The following is a 19123-nucleotide window of genomic DNA, read 5'->3' on the forward strand; positions in this document are numbered from 1 at the left end:
TCCCGACTCAGGCCTGTATGGGGCCAAGTCTCCTCCCTGCCTCCCCAGGCCCAATAGTCAGGTACTCACTGCGCTATGCAGAGTCAGTGAAAGCAGCAACCACCTGCAGCCTCCAGATATGTTTCCAGGTCAGCCAGGAACTAGCTGCTAATAATTTCAGCTTCAAACAGAAAAAAGAGAAAAATTTAAATGTCATTAGAGCTGTTAGGTATCTGTCTCTGATCTGAGCCCAGCATTCCAGGAAAGTTTTGAATATATTAACTTTCTTCATAAAGGTTATATCCTAAAGTCAGCACAAAAGAACTCAGAAAATGACCTTGAGAAATAACCCTCGAACCACCCGTAGCTTGAAGAGATGGCTGGCTCTTGCCCCCTCAACACTGCACAGGATACTCCGATCATTCCTGCCTCTAACCATTTCTGTTCTTCCCTCTGGGCATTTTCTGAGGAGCTCGGGATCTGGCCATTCTGAGGCGTCTTGTCATCCCACTTGTGGCTTTACCTGAACTGGCCTGGAGCCCCCATTGCTGTGGGTTCCCCTGGGCAGGGTGGCAAAGACTGCTTGGTGGCGAGCGGGATGACCTTCCAACCCGGAGTCCCAAGCCTCCTAGTGAATGCTTACGAGGCCAGGTGCACCTGGCCCTCTCACCACCACTGTATAAAAGGTAGACAAGACCTGCCAGCCCTGTGAAGGCCCAGTGGATCCCACTGCCTGCCCTCCTGCATTCATGGGACCCACTCCCTCCCTCCCTCCAATTTACCTGAGCGCTCTGACCAGCTGCCCAGTGCCTCTCTGGAGACAGAGGCTGCCCAAGGGGAGACTGCGGATGATAAATAGCAACAAAATCCATTACAAGCAGGGGTGCCTGGGTGGCTCAGTCAGTTAAACATCTGCCTTCAGCTCAGGTCATGATCCCGGGGTCCTGGGATCGAGCCCCACGTCAGGCTTCCTGCTCAGTGAAGAATCTGCTTCACCCTCTCCCTCTGCCTCTCTCCCTCCCCCCCATCTCGTTCATTCTCTCTCTCTCTCACTCTCTAAAATAAATAAAATATTTTTTTTAAAAATCCATTATAACCAGAAGCCAGAGGCCAGAGACACTGAAGAAGAAAGTAAACCATGGAGAAAAGGGAGGTGGCAGGGGGTGGGGGGGGGGAGTCAAAGTGACAAAACTTTGCCCCAGACGCAAGAAAAACTAAGCAGACTGTCTCAATAGGGTCCGTGTGGGTGTCATACTATGTATAGATAGGACTCACTTCCTACTTCCAAGCCCCATGCCAAGAATCCGGTCTTCCTGAAGAGAGATCACACTGCTGAAAACGGTCAGTGGTGGTCAGGAAGTGGCAGCGGGATCATTCAGCCCCCTCCCCAGCTCCAGCCCCTGAATGGGAGCTGTTCACTGATATAGGAACTAGAGCTGGCTTCCTCCCCTGGTTGGGCACCTCCACTGACAGAGTTGGGGGGGGGCGGTTACCTGCCTTTTGAGGGATGCAAACAGCCTGCTCCACAGGCTCATTGAGGAGATGAAAACCATGAGATCCAGGCTCTCCCAGTGTCCCCACTAAATCGATCACTCTACTTAGACCCCACCTACCCCAACAGGCTGATTCCCCACTGGGCTGTGGTCCCAGCACTGCCCAGTGACTGGGCTCTTTCACAGACTATAAGCAGGTAAGACCTATACAACTCACTGGCAAGCGGTTCAAAACAACAGTGATAATAACACATATGAGTGTGTGTACTCAAGAGACAGGGAGGGAAGGAGAAAATGAAAGCAGAGAATAGTAGAAACTTGGCAAAACGTTAACAAGAGCTGAAGAGGAGCGATGGGTTTACTGAAGTTCTTTGAACCACCTTCTCCAGAAAGTTTCAAAGTATTTCAAAAATAAGAAGCTTTAAAAATTAGCATAGCGAGCAATCAGAGCTTCCAGACGTGCCCCTCTCCTGGTTTCATGGAGTTTCCTCGCAGCATGGCCCCCAAACGCCAGTCTGGCCGCCTCAAACGAAGAAACCGAGACTGCCTCCTGCCTCCCAGCCAGGGCAGATGTCAACATCTCAGCACTTGCGTAAGGGAGAAAAAGAACAGCAAGAAGCAACTGAACATATTGCTGAAGTACAAGATGAAACAGACAGACTTAATGAACAAGCCAGCGAGGAGATTTTGAAAGTAGAACAGAAATATAACAAACTCCGCCAACCATTTTTTCAGAAGAGGTCGGAATGGATCGCCTAAATCCCCAATTTTGGGGTAACATTTGTCAACCATCCACTAGTGTCTGCACTGCTTGGGGAGGAGGATGAAGAGACGCTTCATTATTTGACAAGAGTTGAAGTGATAGAATTGGAAGATATTAAATCAGGTTACAGAATAGACATATTTATTTTTATTATTTTTTAAAGATTTTATTTATTTATTTGACAGAGAGGGAGGGATCACAAGTAGGCAGAGAGGCAGGCGGGGTGGGGGTGGGGGAAGGAGGCTCCCTGCTGAGCAGAGAGCCCGATGCAGGGCTCAATCCCAGGACCCCGGGACCATGACCCGAGCTGAAGGCAGAGTCTTTAACCCACTGAGCCACCCAGGCACCCCTAGATTTTTATTTTGATGAAAACCCTTACTTCGAAAATAAAGTTCTCTCCGAAGAATTTCATCCGAATGAGAGTGGTGATCCATCTTCAAAGTCCAGGATTTGATGAAACGTTCAAGTCAAACACAGAATAAAGCTGGCAAGAAGAGACAGCATGAGGAACCAGAGAGCTTCTTCACCTGGTTTACTGACCATTCTGATGCAGGCACAGATGAGTTAGGTGGTCCTCAAAGATGATATTTGGCCAAATCCATTACAGTACTGCTTGGTTCCTGGTATGGATGACGAAGAAGGGGAAGGAGAAGAAGATGATGATGATGATGAAGAAGAAGAAGGATCAGAAGATATTGACGAAGAAGGAGATGAGGATGAAGGAGAAGAAGATGAAGATGATGAGGGGGAGGAAGGAGCGGAGGATGAAGGAGAAGACGACTGATGGAACACTGATGGATCCCAATCTTCCTTTTAAAATTTTGTTCAGTCCCTGGGAGCAAGTTGCTGTCTTTTTTTTCTCTTCCTTCTTTTTCTTTTCTCCTCTCATGCTCATTTGCCCTGTTTTTTGAAGTCTCCTTTTTCTCTTCCTTTATACCATGGTTCTCAGCTTATTTGGGGGAGGGGGGCGGAAATCCTTGAGCAGAATTACAGTGGGAAAAGAATCTCTACCCCTTTTTGTTCCAAATTCATTTTTGTCCCTTCCTGTCTCAACAAAAACAAAAACTTCATGGAATCAACACCACCGTGCTCTGTGGGAAAAAAGAAAAAGCTTCTGCTCCCTTAGCTCTGCTGGAAGCTGGAGGGTGCTAGGCACCTGTGTAGTAGTGCATAGAATTCTAGCTTTTTTCCTCCTTTCTCTGTGTATTGGGCTCAGAGTTTACACTGTGTCTCTATGTGAATATGGACAGTTAGCATTTACCAACATGTACCTATCTACTTTCTCTTGTTTGAAAAAAACTTTAAAAAATGGGGTTATAGAAGGTCAGCAAAGGGTGGGTTTGAGATGTTTGGGTGGGTTAAGTGGGCATTTTGACAACATGGCTTCTCCTTTGGTATGTTTAAATGTGATGTTTAACGGGCGCACCTGGGTGGTTCAGTGGGTCAAAGCCTCTGCCTTCAGCTCAGGTCGTGATCCCAGGGTCCTGGGATCGAGCCCCACATCGGGCTCCCTGCTCAGCGGGAAGCCTACTTCCCTTCCTCTCTCTCTGCCTGCCTCTCTGCCTACTTGTGATCTCTGTCTGTCAAATAAAAAAAAAAAAATCTTTAAATGTGATGTTTAATGGACATCCTTGCAGGTTAAGATGACACTTTTAAAATAAAACTCTCTCCTAATGATGACTTGAACCCTGCCACTCGATGGGAGAATCAGCAGAACCTGTAGGATCTTATTTGGAATTGACATTCTCTATTGTAGTTTTGTTCCTATTTATTTTTAAATTTTCTTTTTGTATCCTGGAAAGAGGATGCTCAGTTTTAAACGTTAAAAGTGTACAAGTTGCTTTGTTACAATAAAACTAAGTGTAAAGAAAAAAAAAAACTACCATAGATTTTAAAGAGTACCCCCTCCTGCACTGGGGTCTCCCCTGGACCTTTCTGATCCTACGAACAGGCTGAAGCGGCACTGCCTACAGGTCTCATCTGATGGCGCAGTACCACCGCCTCTACCCGATCCCTCCGCTACTCGGAGAAGGAACAGCGCCTATCTGCACTGCTTCCTCCCAGTCACATCCAAACAGTTCTGGTTCTCCTGGTAGCTGAGAAACGACCACTCTCTCAAGTCACATTCTCCTCTTATGCCGCCTGAGAACCTGTCTTTCTGCCTCAAGGCTGGCTTTCTGGGAACAGCCACCCCCAGAACAGTGTCCAAAAAGGTACCCAAGGCTGCCAGGACCTTGAGAGCATGTTTGGACGTCCTGGCTCGGCAGCATGATGCTGTGATAAAGGCAGTTACTGGAGAGGTGACACACACTGACACACACTGACTGAGGGCCCACAGGCCCACAGCAGGAGGGTAAATTTAGGGCTGTTTGTTTGGTGGTTTTTCTCACAGGTTTGAGCTGAAATGAGGTTTTCCCGATGTTTCAGGTCCTACCTAGTGCTGACCCTCCCCTGCCTCGCTGTGTGGGTTGGGGCGATTCTCAGGCCCTCTCTGGGCCCGTCGCTGGTCGTAGGGTTTGCTAGATAGGGTGGCTTCCTAGGCAGGGATCCAGCATCCCCGGGAAGCCCCTTCTCCTCGCGTTTGCATAATGCTGTAAGTCCAGGCACTGGCTAATGCGGATTGGTGGCGCTGGGTCACGTGACACCTGCCTCGCTGCGCTGGGACAAGGACACTCTGCCCCTCACCCCGACCCCAGCTCAGGGCCCACCCTGGAAACTCCGTCCTGTTCCTGTCCTGTTCCCGCGAAGGTCTGCTTAAGAGAGAACAGCCGCCCCTGCCGCACCACCAGCTCGCCCTGAAAGGCGCTGTCCAGCCCGCGGTGCTGAAGTGTGCTGGGCCCTGCCGCCAGAGAACAGAGAATAGTCCGTCAGGCCCTGCTTACAGCCACCGTTCCCAACCCAGCGGACCCCAGGCCTTGTTCACACGGGCCTAATAATCCACAAGCATGCTTGTCGCCTCAGCGGGTTTAAAGAGAATCGACTTGGAGGTCCAAACCTCCCAGAGCGGGCCCAGGGAGGGCCAATGTTTTCAGGGGCTACTCAGCATAGGAAAGTGGACTGTACTCAATTCCCATGCTCCATTCCGGAATAAGTAGGCATTCACACATTATGGGCATCTCCACTGCCCTCTCCCAGCTTGTCCTATGAGCTGTGCGGGGAGACTGGGCCCAGGGGAGGGTCCCCTCACTTTCCAGGAACTCAATTCTTCCCACCTGCATCCAACCCCAGTAGGCCTGCTACCTGAAAAGGATGAGGTGAGACAATCCCTGGAATTCCTTCTGTATACATTCCCTGCAAGAAAGATGCTTCTCCCTCCACTCTGGATGACCCCCAACTTTTGTGGATGCCCACAACCCCTCCCCCCACCCACCCAATGCCCAGGCAGGCGGGGGAGACCAGATGTTCCCAGTGAAGGGCTCTGCAACTTAGAGTCTAAAGAATCTTGTCCCCAGAGGAGTAAATGGCACAGTTACCCAGCATAATCACAATGGCAGTAATGCTTGGGTAGCATGAAGAACTGCGTATATATAACTCCTGGGGCAGAAATTAGTCCAGAAAAGAAGGCCAACAGAACCCCAGAAAGAGCAGCCAGAAGACTGCATTGGTGTTCATGACCAACCCCACACATGCCCTGGCTTGCCCCGGGATCCCATGGGTGACCCTCATGGCAGTCCAGGGCCCAGTCATGCCTCCTTAGCATCAGCGGGCCTCAGTTCAGGCTGGAAGAGAGATGAGGTACCAGTTGAGGCAAAAGGGTTTTGAGAGAGTGCTCCAGAGTTGCTGAGCATGTGGTCAGCACCCATTTGGCAGAAGCAAATATTCTCTTCATAGATTCATGAAAGGACCCAGGTCCATTGCTTACAAATACCAGCAACTCCAGTTTGAGGATCTCCAGGGTATAGAGAGCATTCTGGCTGGACATAACTTGCAGGGCCCCAGGGGACTGTGTACTAGTGGAAGGATGAATTCACACCAGGAGGAAGGGCAGACAGTGGCCTCAGGACTGTTGAACCAACCAAGAATGAGGATTCTTAAAATTGATTATTGTGCTACAGAGTGAATCATGTTGCTTGACTCATGAAACCTAACCCTCTCCTTATCCAGGGTGCTTGCTAGTACACTCTGGGTGAGTGTCTAAAGATGGGCAGTGCTGCTCAGCACACCCTTGCATGGGAGGGAGTGGACACTCAACCAGGAAATGAGAAGGTCTAATCCTTCTAATCCCACCACCCACCAACACATGGGCTCCGCAGTGTGGCCTCCATGGCAACGCATAATAACTAATGTCACCATGGGCATCATAATGACCCCAAGAGGCAAACTGGATACTAGCAAATCAATTTTAGGCAGATGGGAAGACAGAGGGGCAAGAGAAGGCATGGGACAGTCACCAAAACCCCTAAGAAAGCCTAAAGACCAACTTCTGGTGTTCAACTCACCATGACACCCTCCTTCCAGTCCTCTGCTCTCCACTTCATCCATCAAGGAGTTGATGCTAACAGAGGTCCCCTCAGTCAGATCCTAACACCTCTGGTTACCATGGTAATTAAAAAACAACCACTCTAGGCTCTCAACAACATAATCCTAGGGGACAGGAGGAGGGCCCATGTGGCCTGAGGGCCAATGTGCCACCCCTTGGCTGGCCCCACAGCCAAGGCAAGGACTCAGACAGCGTCCAAAGAAGAAAGGATGCTGCTGGGAAGGCCATGGGGAAGGGTGAGGGCCTGGAGGAAGTGCAAATGTCTTCCAGATTTGATTGCCTCCCACACATGCTAGGCCCTCAGGCCTAGTGAACCCAGGCTGGAATTTGAAACTCCTAGTGCTCCTCCTATGCCATCTCCCTGCCTTCTTCTCACTGGGACCCCCAACCTCTACTGGACCCTCTCCTCTGCATCCTCTGATAGGCAGTGATACCAGGAAGGGTCTGCAGGGACTCTGGGTACCCTAGGTGTCTGTGGAGATTAAACCCAACACAAAATAAGGCTTAATCAACAGCAATGGAGAGCAAAGACAGGAAAAGCTCTCTTCTTGCTAGGCCTGAAAAAGCTCCCTTCCCTTCCCCTTCACCCCAACCCTACAAGTCCTCCATGGGCTACTGAGGGAATCCTAGAAGAGTGAACAAAGCAGGGAGAAGGCTAGAGGTGGTCACAGGAGTATGACGGGGCCTCCTCAGCAGAGTGAGTGAAAGAACATTTTGCCTTTAAGTACTTTGAAATAGCAGCAGACACAGGAAGTACAAATAGTCCCTACAACACAGATGGCATATGTTCTCCTCCAGCCTAGGGGCCCCACCTCCCAAAGCCCCACGCACAAGAGCCCAAGCTCACACCAGCAGGAGGCTGGGACCAGAGCTTCTGTGGCCTTCCCAAGTGTGCTAACTTGCATTCCTGTGGGCCCCTGAGGCTCCCACTTTGGTTCTCATTGTCTGCTGAGGAAGAAAAAGCACAGCCCCTGACATTCACAAGTGATATGACATTCACGGTTCGACCTCAGCTTTGCTAGGAACTGGTCAAACAGAGCCAAGTCATTTTCTTCTCCTGTTGGACATAAGCAATCAACAATACCAACATCAGATAAGGTTACTCTGAGACCATGATAAAATGAGACAAAATAAGGTCACTTCATAATTTTTAAGCACAGATGAAAATAAGATCACCGAGCTGACACCCAGCAAATATCAAACATACCACTCTATTGGCTGAGTGACTGGTATATTTTTTAGCAACTCTATTTTTTTTTAAGATTTTATTTATTTATTTGTCAGAAAGAGAGAGACAGCACAAGCAGGGGAAACAGCAGGCAGAGGCCGAGGAAGAAGCAGGCTCCCCGTGAGCAGGGAGCCTGAAGCGGAACTCGATCCCAGGACCCTGGGATCATGACCTGAGCTGAAGGCAGACGCTTAACCGACTGAGGCACCCAGGCATCCCTTTTAAAAGCAGCTTTATTGACATATAACTCAAATACTGTATAGTTCATCCACTTAAAGTGTACGATTCAGGGCACCTGGCTGGCTCAGTCAGTAAAGTATGCAACTCTTGATCTTGGGGTTATGAGTTTAAGCCCCATGCTGGGCATAAAGCTTACATTGAAAATTTTTTAAAAAAATAATAAAGCTTACATTGAAAAAAAATTTTAAGTGTACAACTCAGTGGTTTAATCATATTCACAGAGTTGTGCAACCACCACTGTGGCAAATTTAGAACATTTCCATTACCCCAAAAAGAAACCAAAAAGAAACTCTGCACCCCTTAGTCATCACCTCCAAATCCTCTCATCCCCTAGGCAACCACTAATCTTTCTGTCTCATAGATTTGCCTGATCTGGACATCTCATATACATGGAATCACACAATATGTGGCCCTTTGTGACTAGCTCTTTCACTTAGCATCATGTTTTCAAGTTTTACGCATACTGTAGCAATGCATCAGTAATTCACTTCCATGATGGCTAATTTCATATGTCCATTTGACCAGGACACACACACACACACGTGTGTACGTGTACATGTGCATATATACCTTACTGGTTCTGCGACAGTGTGCACCAAGAAGCTTAACCTTAACCTTCATGCCTTTGCCCCCAATAATTCTACTTCTACGGATGAACTAATTCCACTCCTAATGAAATAACCAAATCGAAAGACTTTATTTAGCATCATGCTCATAGCAATATTATCTAAAAAACTAAAAAAATCAGAAACAATCCAAGTATCTAATAGCAGAGGAATGACTCAGTCATGGTACACCCTTCATTCCATTTGTGGGTGTTCAGAAAAAATCCTGCAGGAAAATACAGCAAAAGCATGGGGGGATGGGGTTATAGGTGATTTTTAGTTTCATCTACAAATGCCAACATACTAAGTCTTATGTCATACCAACACCATTTCTCATTTTGATACATAAGTACCAGGTATACCTCCTCACACAAGGAGATGGAACCCTCATACGCTGTTGGTGGGAATGTAAAATGGTACAAACACCCTGGAAGAGAGTCCCACGGTTTCTTAAAATGTGAAACATACACCCACCAGATGAGCCAGCCACTGAAGTAATATTCTTTTCCATGAAGGTTGTGTTATGCTTCTTCATAAAGGTCATATTCTATGCTCAGCACAAATAGCAGAAGATATTTTAAAAAAAAAAATTTTTTTTATGAGTAGGCTTTGCACCCAGGTTGGAGCCCAACGTGGGGCTTGAACTCATGACCCTGAGATCAAGACTTGAGCTGAGATCAAGCCGAATGCCTAACCAAGTTAACCACCCAGGTGCCCCTCAAAAGGTATTTTAAAAACAAACAAACACACACCTCCAACTGCCCTTGAGCATGGAGAAATAAATACCTGCACTTTAAGAGGTGTAAGGAGCTGGGGCCAGCTGGGGGCCCAGCCCTCTCCCCCAATCTCAGGCTCAGTTCTGGAATGGAAGAGAATGAACTGCCTGCACTTTTGAAATTCCTCCTCTCTTTTACTTTTTGCTTGCCAATCCTCCATTGAATTTATCCATGATATTACTCTACCACAGGAGAGAACGCCCCACCACAGCTCCCGGCCCCACTCAGCCCCTGCAGAGGCTAGGCAGGCAGCCCACACGGGTAGTGGGACAAGTGCCCCCACCCCCCAACTTTGGCAGAAACCTGCACTTCCGGAGCCTTAGCTTTGGATTATTTGTACCCATACAGCAAGGAATTTTCCAGAGTCCCATTACTTCTTAAAACCTCCCAGGGAAGCGTTCTGGCATCTCTTGTGAATTTTTAATTAATTTCGCTTCCAGAGAATTAACTAGTCCTATTTTTGTTGACAACTTGTTCTGTAAAATGGCACTGCATTGCGTAACATGGCTTTTTTGGTGTTGCAATTTGTTTTTCAAATCTTATTACTCTAATTTATCTCCCTCCCCAGCTGAAGAAATGGTGACGCGGCGGTGGGGGGAGGGGTTGGTAGTGAATGTTGCAAGGCCGCCATGCTACTTATATTATGGGCAACCAAGGAAGAACGGGAATATGCTTGGAGGCAAACCCCCCGAGTTCTGGAGTGTAGACAGGTGTTCAGGAACCTAGACGCCCCCCCAACCCTGCTTTGGGCACACAGGGCTGCTTGCTGTGATTTCTTCTGAAAAACCCGGCTTCTCGACAGGGGGGCTGCAAGAGCGGGTAAGACTAATGAGACCACTGAGCAGGAGACCATAGGGCCTCTGAGCACGGCCAGGGGGCGACGTAAAGGGAGGACTTGACCAGACTTAGAACCAACTGCACTGGGGAGTAAGGGGACCCCTGCCCCCGCGACAGGACCCTGCACTCGGGCTTGGGCTTCGAGTACCTCCTGCAGGCGGTGCTGACGCTGCACGACGCCCCGCATCCTCGGGACCCGCCTCCACCTGCTCTCCGCTCGCCCCGTCTTTTCCGGGTTTCCAAACCAGAGCCAACGCACGCTCTGCAAGGCCTGGAGGGGAAAACCAATCGATTGTCCTGCTTGGTCTTCAGACCCAGAAGCCGAGTGTCCTGCACTCGATGGGTGGGAGGTCCTGGGCCCGAAGGAGGGACGCCTGCCGCATTGGAGGACCTTGCTCTGTGGTTGCCTCCTGGGTGGTTGGGAGGGCGAGATTCCAAGGCGTGTTAAGGAAGTTGTTCTGAAACAGTTCAGGTCCTAGAAGAACATCCCTGGCCCTCCCCTCCCCCACCCCCAACCTCACAGTGTGGCTTGGGGCAAGTCATCTCTTCTGTCCGGGTCCTTTGCTCCACCTGTACAACACGAATAGGACAGAACAGTATGGTCCCTCCTTCACACAAACCCAAGATCAGCGCAGGCATCTCTTGGCCAATGTCAGTGGTCTCACCTTGGCCATGGCCTTCTAGAGCTCTTGGAGCAGTCATACGCGCAGCCAGGTTTTCCCCAGTTCCAGTGAAACTGAGGGTTAGAGGGGGGAAAAAACGGGGGGCTTGCTCACAGACAAATATTTTGCTCCTGCTACATTTCTGGACCTGGCATGGTGCTGGGTGCCCAGGGAGAAACCCAGGTGGTCCTTGCACCACCAGTGAAGGGCCATACCGGCCCCCATCAGACGGTGAGCTCCCCAGGGTGGGAGCTGTGCTCTTAATCCAGGCTGCTGGCACCAGGAAAAAGGTTGGAGACCCCAAAGGTCTATATGCTTCTCTGCAGTGTCCACACTGCCCCACAGACACTTCCAGAACTCTCCCCACACATCAGCTACACAATTTTACACCTTCATGGGCCTGGGCTCCCCTCGATCTGCCACTGGCTCTCTCCCACCCACAAATCTACAAGGAACCAGTGCCAACCGGAGGCTCCCATGGCACTTCCCCACAGGAACTACCTTCTGGCTGCCAAACCCTGAGAGGGAAGTTTTGCAGGGAGCCCCACGCAGCCTGAGTCAGCCAGAATGCACCTGGCCAGCCTGCCCGGGCTTGCCCCTCTGCTGGGATTCTTTTGCAGAAGTTTGTCTTGAGCTGACCAGGCAGGCCATGCTTTCCTGAGCACCAAAGCCCCACCAAGCTCCACCCGGAAGGCCAGGAGAGCGTCCCAGAGGCAGCTGAAGTCAGGCTGCCCTAGGTTCAAATCCTAGCTTCTCCTGCCATGACTGTGTGGTCTGTGCTGGTGATTTCACTGTTTCCAGCCCCATCGGTGTGGTGGGCGCTGTCACAGCACAAGCCTCCCAGATGATGAGAGGATTCTAGTCAGTGATGAGTACAAGCTGCTTGCATTGTGCCCGGCAGGGTCCCTTGTCAGGGGGTGTCAGTTAGGAGGTTCTCCTCTTATCCTGTTACTGGGACTCTGTTCAGCAGGAGACAGGCCCTTCCTGGGTGAGGCTCTAGCCCTGGAGAAAGGGCTCACACCGTGTCCTCTCCTGCCCGCTCAGGTCCTGGCCAGACTGCTGCACCTTGGCAACGTCCGCTTTGCCCACTCTGAGGACGAAGCCCAACCCTGCCACCTGATGGGCGATGCCAAGTGTGAGGAGAGGGCGGGGGCCTGGGGCTCAGGCTGCAGTCGCAGCTCCAGGGAGCAGGGCCAGCATGGGTGGGACTGGGGGGGGAGGCCTGAAGGTGGAATTTGGAAGGCGATGCTCTTGATGAAACCTTGGATGTTAGTCCTCGCCCCATCTCTGGGAAGACAGACAGCATCGTCCATGTCCTACAGATGAGAAAAAAGAGGGTTTATAAAGTGATTTGTCCCACATGGGGCAGTGTGGACTGGGATGGAGAATCCTGGGTTCAAGTCCTGCCTCTCACATTTACAGGGGCCTTTGGTAAGTCTCCTCGCCCACCAGGACCTGAGTTTCCTCTGTCTGTCTGGCACAGCACAAGGGGACAAGTGTCCCACTGGATGACATAGTGACTCCAAGAGGCCCATTCCAGGCAGACGGGAAGACAGAGGGGCAAGAGAGGGCATGGGACAGTCACCGAAGCCCCAGAGAAAGCCCAAGAACCCACCTGTATGTGGTGTTCAGCTACCTGTGACACCCTCCTCCCTGTAGCTTGCTCTCCATCTCCTTCCTTCATCAAGGGGCAGATTTTGTCCCCTCTGTCAAATCCAAACACCTCTGCTCGTCATGGTAAGTAACACTCACTCCAGGTCGTCAATAACAGAGTCCTCCTGGGGAGGACAAGAGAAGGGCTTTTCTCCCCTGAGAACCAACATGCACCCCCTTTGGCCAGCCTACCAGGCACCAAGCACACTCACGACACCCCATGAGGAAAGGAAACTGCCAGTCAGCCCCCGAGGCTGGGGGGGCGGTGGCTGGAGGAGGTGCAGATGCCTCCCACACCTGCTGGGCCCTCAGGTGGTGAGCTGGGAGCATGGCTTCAGCTTCTCATTGCGGGAGCTGAGCCACAGCTGTGCCAAGCCCTTGTTGGAATGAACGTGGATCCAAACACCTCCAGCAGGCCTGGCAGAATGAGGGAAACTGAGGCACCACCAGAGAGGGTTTTCCCAAAGGCCAGGGTAGGAGCTCTTCCACCAAATTGAATGATTGGCAGCCTAAACATCTACACTTGACCATCATGAACCAGAAGAAACTCACTACCAGGGTGCCTGAGGACGAGGTTGGGGAATGCAATGCTGGGCAGTGAACAGAGCAACAACCTCTTCTCCATACATAGCCAAGGTGGTCCATGCCCTCCTCTGCCCCCTCTGTGAGCCCACAGCAGGCAGAAAGTCCCAATGATGAGGGAGAGGGGGCAGCTCAGGGCGTCAAAGCCCATGCAAAGACAACACAAGGAACACGTGAATAGATCATTAGGTGTAAGTGATCTCAGGGGCCATGGGTGACACATGGTGAGGGGCCCCTTCCCACTGCTGGTGGCATGGTCATTGGGATGTACTAATCACAAGCACTTCTGTGATCTGGCCCGTTCCTACCTGCCAGGTACATCCCCAATCTCTGCCTTGAGCCAGAACCGGTTTGTGGCTTCCTCCAATATCCCACACTCTCTCCTTTTCCCTGAGCCTTTCCAGGCATATACTGTTCACCTTCTGGAATGCCTTTTTCATTTTTTTTTTTAAATGCTTTTCAACTACTGCCCCCTCAACTCTATCCTCAGTCCCATTCTCCACATCAGTTTCTTAGTTAATTCATTCTCCTTATAACCCCAGCTTTACCATCAGCTGCCACAGAAGGACCTCTCAAGACACCGAGGTTTAGTTAGTGCCCTGTGCCTACCCTGGCATCAGTCCCAGGCATGGCCACCGTGACCCATTAGACTCTGAGCTTTAAGAGAGCAGAGATGGCTCAGCTGTAGGGCCGACACGGCGGCTGGCACACAGGAAGTGTGGTCATCAAATGGGGCATCCCAGAACACATGAGGAACCTAGCCTAGGGACCCCAATCACAGGGCTGGGAGGGTCTATCTAAGTGTCTGATCCAGTCAACAAGCCCCTGGTTTGTCCTCAGCCGTTCCTGGGGTGCTTTCTCTACCCTCTGAAGGCTTCCTTGGCCCATGTCCTGCAGGGCCTACACAGCACCACACTCCCTACATCCTCTGCACCAAGCCCAACAGCTGGACAGGCACAGACCATATACCAGGAAGAGGGAATTCACATAGGACCTCGCCTCTGCACAGAGACTAGCTTGGCCATGGCCCTGGGGTGATAAGGAGCAGGACCATGGACATGGTGTAGTCTGCACTGCACAAGGGCTTAGCCAGTAAAGCAATGTGGGCTTCCACCCAACCTCCCCAGAAAGAGCCAGCTTTTCCAAGTAATAGGAAGGCCCTCTCTCTTAAGCCATTCATAGGCTCTGTGCCTGACTGGGGTGGTTGAGCCCTCCCACATAGACCATGCCCCCAGAAAACCAATAAACGAAGAAAAAAACACTTACCCATCAGCAGTCACTTCTATTTCCCCCCAACACTGCCTGCCACATGCAGTCACGGATCCACTTTCTGTCTCTCTGGATCTGCCAGTTCTGGACATTTTTTTTAAAGATTTTATTTATTTGTCAGAGAAAGAGAGAGTGAGCACAAGCAGACAGAATGGCAGGCAGAGGCAGAGGGAGAAGCAGGCTCCCTGACGAGCAAGGAACCTGATGTGGGACTTGATCCCAGGATGCTGGGATCATGACCCGAGCCGAAGGCAGCCGCTCAACCAACTGAGCCACCCAGCCAGGCATCCCTGGACATTTCTTATAAATGGAAATATGCAATATGTGATCTTTGGTGACCTCTCTTTAGCTCAAGATTTTCAAGTTTTCTCCATGTTGTAGCACACATTAGAATTGTCTTTTTATGACTGAATCAGAGTCCACTAAATGGACATACTATGTTTTACTTATCCATTTGTCAGTTGGTAGACATTGGATTATTTCTGCTTTGTGGCTACTGTGAATAATTCTGTTATAAACAGTCATGTACAAGTTTTTGCCTGAACATGTATTTTACTCCTCTTGGGTAAAGACTTGGGAGCGGAATTGCCAGGTCATGAGTAACTCCATGAGTAACCCTTTGAGGACCTGCCAGCCATGTTCGTGCTTCTCCACAGCTCATGCTGACCATGTGCTACCCATGCTTGGTCCTCTCCAGCGCCCTTTCTGCAGATGTAAGCCTTTGATACATGGGGCGGGGGGGGGCGGGCAGAACCAGTCTGTGCTCAGCAGCCCCCATCTCGTGGCCGGCATCACCAGTAGAGCAGCCCCGCTGTTTCTCAAGTCTTTGGGAGTAAAGCGTGGTTGCACTTGACCAACACCAGAACCGGGAGACTAGAGCTAAGTTTGAGAATTGTGTTTTCTGGCTGTGATCTGGGCTGCGAAAGGATCAAATTTTCTGTGGTCGTGGTGGTGGTGGGCGGGGGGTGGAAAGTGATCTCCCCAATCCATTGATGTCTTAGAAAAACTCTGACATTGTTTAAAAAAAGAAAAGAGAGCAAAGAGAGAAAAGGAAAAAAGGAGAGACGAGAAGAGAAAAGAAAAGAAAAAAGGAATGGAAAGGAAAAGAAAAAAGAAATGAAAAGCAAACCAAAGAAAAAAACTCTGATGCTGTTAATTTGAAACTTCCGGAGCTTCCCCGGTGTAATCTGAAATAATCCCCCCTATGCAGAGGGCAGGGAGAGAGGTTGAAAGAGGCAAACCATTCTGGTCTGATAAGCAAGGGAACTTCCATATGAGGCTTGTCTTGGCTGGCTGCATGGTCAGTTTACCTCTGCACCCACTGACAGAATCGTAAGAGTTTACAGAAAGGCCTTCACTGGGTTCAGTCACATGCACAATCGAGATGGTCTCATCAACACCTTACTCTCTCAAGGCTGTGTCTTTGGGCAGCTTCTATGTGGGAAAGGCAAGCAGCTGCGTGCACATTCCGAGGACAAGGGAGGAGGTGAGGAGCCTCCCTCTGATTGTCTGGGTCTACCTACCTCGCTGGGTGACTTGGGACAAATTACCGCCCCCTCTCTGGGCCTGGAGCCCTAGTTGTAAAATGAATTCAGAATGTCCCGAGATCCACCATGTTATTTTCATAACATTGCCAATACATTTTGCAACTGGATGAGCCTGGGTTCGTCCCTGCAGCTGGGTCCTGACAGGCACTGCACAGAAATCCTCCCGGGGCGACCCTGAGCCATTGGCCTATAGGGACCCACCTTTCTTCAGTGAGACCACCCACAGTGAGTAAAGCAAGACAAGGCTGGTTCACTGACCTGTATTTGCCGAGCTCTGGCTGCATAGCTCAGCTGTGGAAGAAGCCAACCTGGTTGATTCCTGACCTACAGAGCTCAGGGCCTCAGGGTTGGGAAAGACTGATCTGGGAAGAGACAAGAAGACCACACCCAGGGACATCCGCCTAGAGAGAAGGGAGCGGGGGCCAAGGGCTCCAAGCTAGGGAGACCCCACCCAGCTGGAGGTGTTGGGACACTGGCCTGAAGGGATGTACAAGCTTGATCGGGAAGGGTGTTGTGAGTAGATGGAATCAGGAATTCCAGGAGACTGAAACAGCTAGGAGGGGGCCCCCAGACGGGCACTGGCAGACTGCCTGGGGCATGGTTGTGGGCAGAGATGAGCAGGATAGGTTGGGTGTATGGCAGTGAGGAGCGGAGGTCTTGCGTGTAGATGGGGTTGTGTTTAATGGAAGTCCAAGGCCTCATCCTGGTCCTGGGGTGCAGATGGGTGCGCCTGCCCTCCCATGACCATAAACTGCTGCCCTCAAGTGTCTCCCCTCTGCCTCTGTCCACTCATTTCCCCCTTCTGACAGGGGTGCCCCACGATGAGCCATGGAAGCTCTGGGGACAGGGTGGCTGCCAGGAGGAGGCCCAGGCTGGCATGCTGCTCTGCTCCCCTCCCGTGAGACATGGAATCTGAACCCTATTATTTGCATGTTTCCTAGAAACAGTCCACAGCATCCCCCTGTCACCACGTCAGCACAGCTGGACCTCTCTGCCTCCCTCCCCCAGAACAGCCCGCCCGCACCTCCGTTTCTCCTCAGAGGTGCCTTTATCTTTCCTTTCAACTTGAGGTGTGAGGTGGAGGCCGCACACCTGGGCCTGCGGGGACAGGAGGGTTTGTCACAACAAGCACTGCAACCAGAGTCTGGAAGAGCCGCCAGGGGTGGGACCATGTCTCTGCCTCCAGCTCCTGGCTCCACAGTCCCGGAACACCAGCCTCCCTCCTCAGGCTAGCTCCGTTCAGGCTCCCTCCTTCCCTCGTTCCCCCCATCCCTGACCTCAAACTCTGGCTGATCCCCTGAGCACAGGCTCCGAGCCCCATCCAGCCTCTGGGGCTTGTGGCCCTGGCCCAGGGGCTTGGCGCTACTGGGCCCACTCCTTCGCCTTGCTTCCCAGGGTAACCAGAGAGGGTGTGGGGCTGTCACGGACCCTACGGGGCTTCAGCCTCCGCCTCAAGGGTGCTGTCCATTTCACAGTGCTGAAGCTCCTGACCACTCCCATCTCTACCAGGAGCCACTTCCCCTACTGTAGCCTCCACTCACAGTCTGACCCGAACTCTAGGACATGTTCACACTGTCCAATAACCTGCATGATTTAAACTGGAAGCATGTGGAGTCCAGAAGAATGTGACCCAGCTGAGGGCTCCAGAAGGGGATGCTGGTCCATGGGTTCTCTGAGGCACCACTGCCTGCTTCCTGACCAGCCCTAGGAGGGTGGAGGTCCAGCCAGAAGATTGAGGTGCGCCTGCACCCCACCCCACCCTACCCCCACCCTGATATCTGCTACAAAGGGGAAACACAGAGCACCCCATTCAAAAATTGTCAAGAATGTCTAGAGCGGGGATGCCTGGGTGGCTCAGTCGGTTAAGTATCTGCCTTTGGCTCAGGTCATGATCCCAGGGTCCTGGGATGGAGCCCCATGTCGGGCTCCCTGCTCAGTGGGGAGCCTGCTTCTCCCTCTCCCTCTGCCTGCTCTCCCTGCTTGTGCTCTCTCACTCTCTGTCAAATAAATAAATAAAATCTTAAAAAAAAAAATGTCAAGAGGGCCACAGCAGACTATTCAAACAAGTGCAGCTGCCCTGTTTCTACAAGTCCCACACTCATGAAGGCAGCCCTGCCCATTCCCATCCCACAGAGGTCTCACTGAACTTGAACTACATTTCAGAGTTAACTTTGAGATTACTTACTATGGCAGCCACTCGCCCCCCAGCTCCCTTGGCTGCCAGAATGAGGGAGGAGGCGGGCAGATTATTCTTACCATCCCGCATGTGCCTACACGTATCTCCTACCAGAGGCAGGAGGTGAGCAATTTACAGCCTTGCTAAATACCAGCTTCCATCTGAGGCTTGCACACCTTCCTCCTGTCCCCGGGGCACCGCGGAGCCTGGGCCACACCCGAAGGAAAGAGCTAGGGCGGGGTTCTTGCTGACACATTCTCAAGGCCATGTCTCAGTTTCCCTTCTGATATCTGAGAGTAGTTCAGGTGTGAAATGAGGTTGCTCCAGGGGGTCGTCGTGGGAAGTCCCTTGAAGGGGGCTAATGTTCTGGGAATCGGGTACAGGGTGGCCCTAAAGAGTTGTTTTTCCAACTCTCTGCATGCTACCTCACAGTCATTAAATGATGCCCCCTGCCCAAATGAAAAAGAAACACCAGGGCAGGGCCGATGGATTAAGTTAGCGGCCAGGAAGAACTTGGAACTGTAAAAGGCCCTGATGGGTTGGAAGCACAGGGACAGCAGAGGGCGCCGTTGCTGTGCAAACACACCCTGGGGCAGAGGCACCTCTTCCTCACTGCCTCTCTTCCCCCCAGATCTATGCAGAACATCCCCCCATCCTCCCACCCTCCTCGCACATGTTCCCTATCTTACAGGCACACCGGAGGTCAAAGAGTTAGACTCCAGGCTCAGATTCTCCGGCTGGCCTGTGAGGGTCCCTTGGCTGGGGTCCCTCACCAATCTTTTGCTTTATCCCTTATCCCACCTGCACATTGCTCTCCCAAACTGATGGTGGTT

General features: G+C 51.3%; 1 pseudogene across 1 annotated transcript; it reads left to right on the forward strand.

Annotated features, from left to right (window-relative positions):
* Positions 1-1968: 1968 nt before the first annotated feature.
* On the forward strand, positions 1969-3019 carry LOC308357048 (protein SET-like; annotated as a pseudogene). Its single transcript has 2 exons — positions 1969-2366; positions 2585-3019. The product of its transcript is annotated as a protein SET-like (transcript).
* The last annotated feature ends 16104 nt before the right edge of the window (positions 3020-19123 follow it).

The sequence above is a fragment of the Martes martes genome (assembly GCF_963455335.1).
Source record: "Martes martes genome assembly, chromosome: 16".
NCBI classification, from domain to species: Eukaryota; Metazoa; Chordata; class Mammalia; order Carnivora; family Mustelidae; genus Martes; species Martes martes.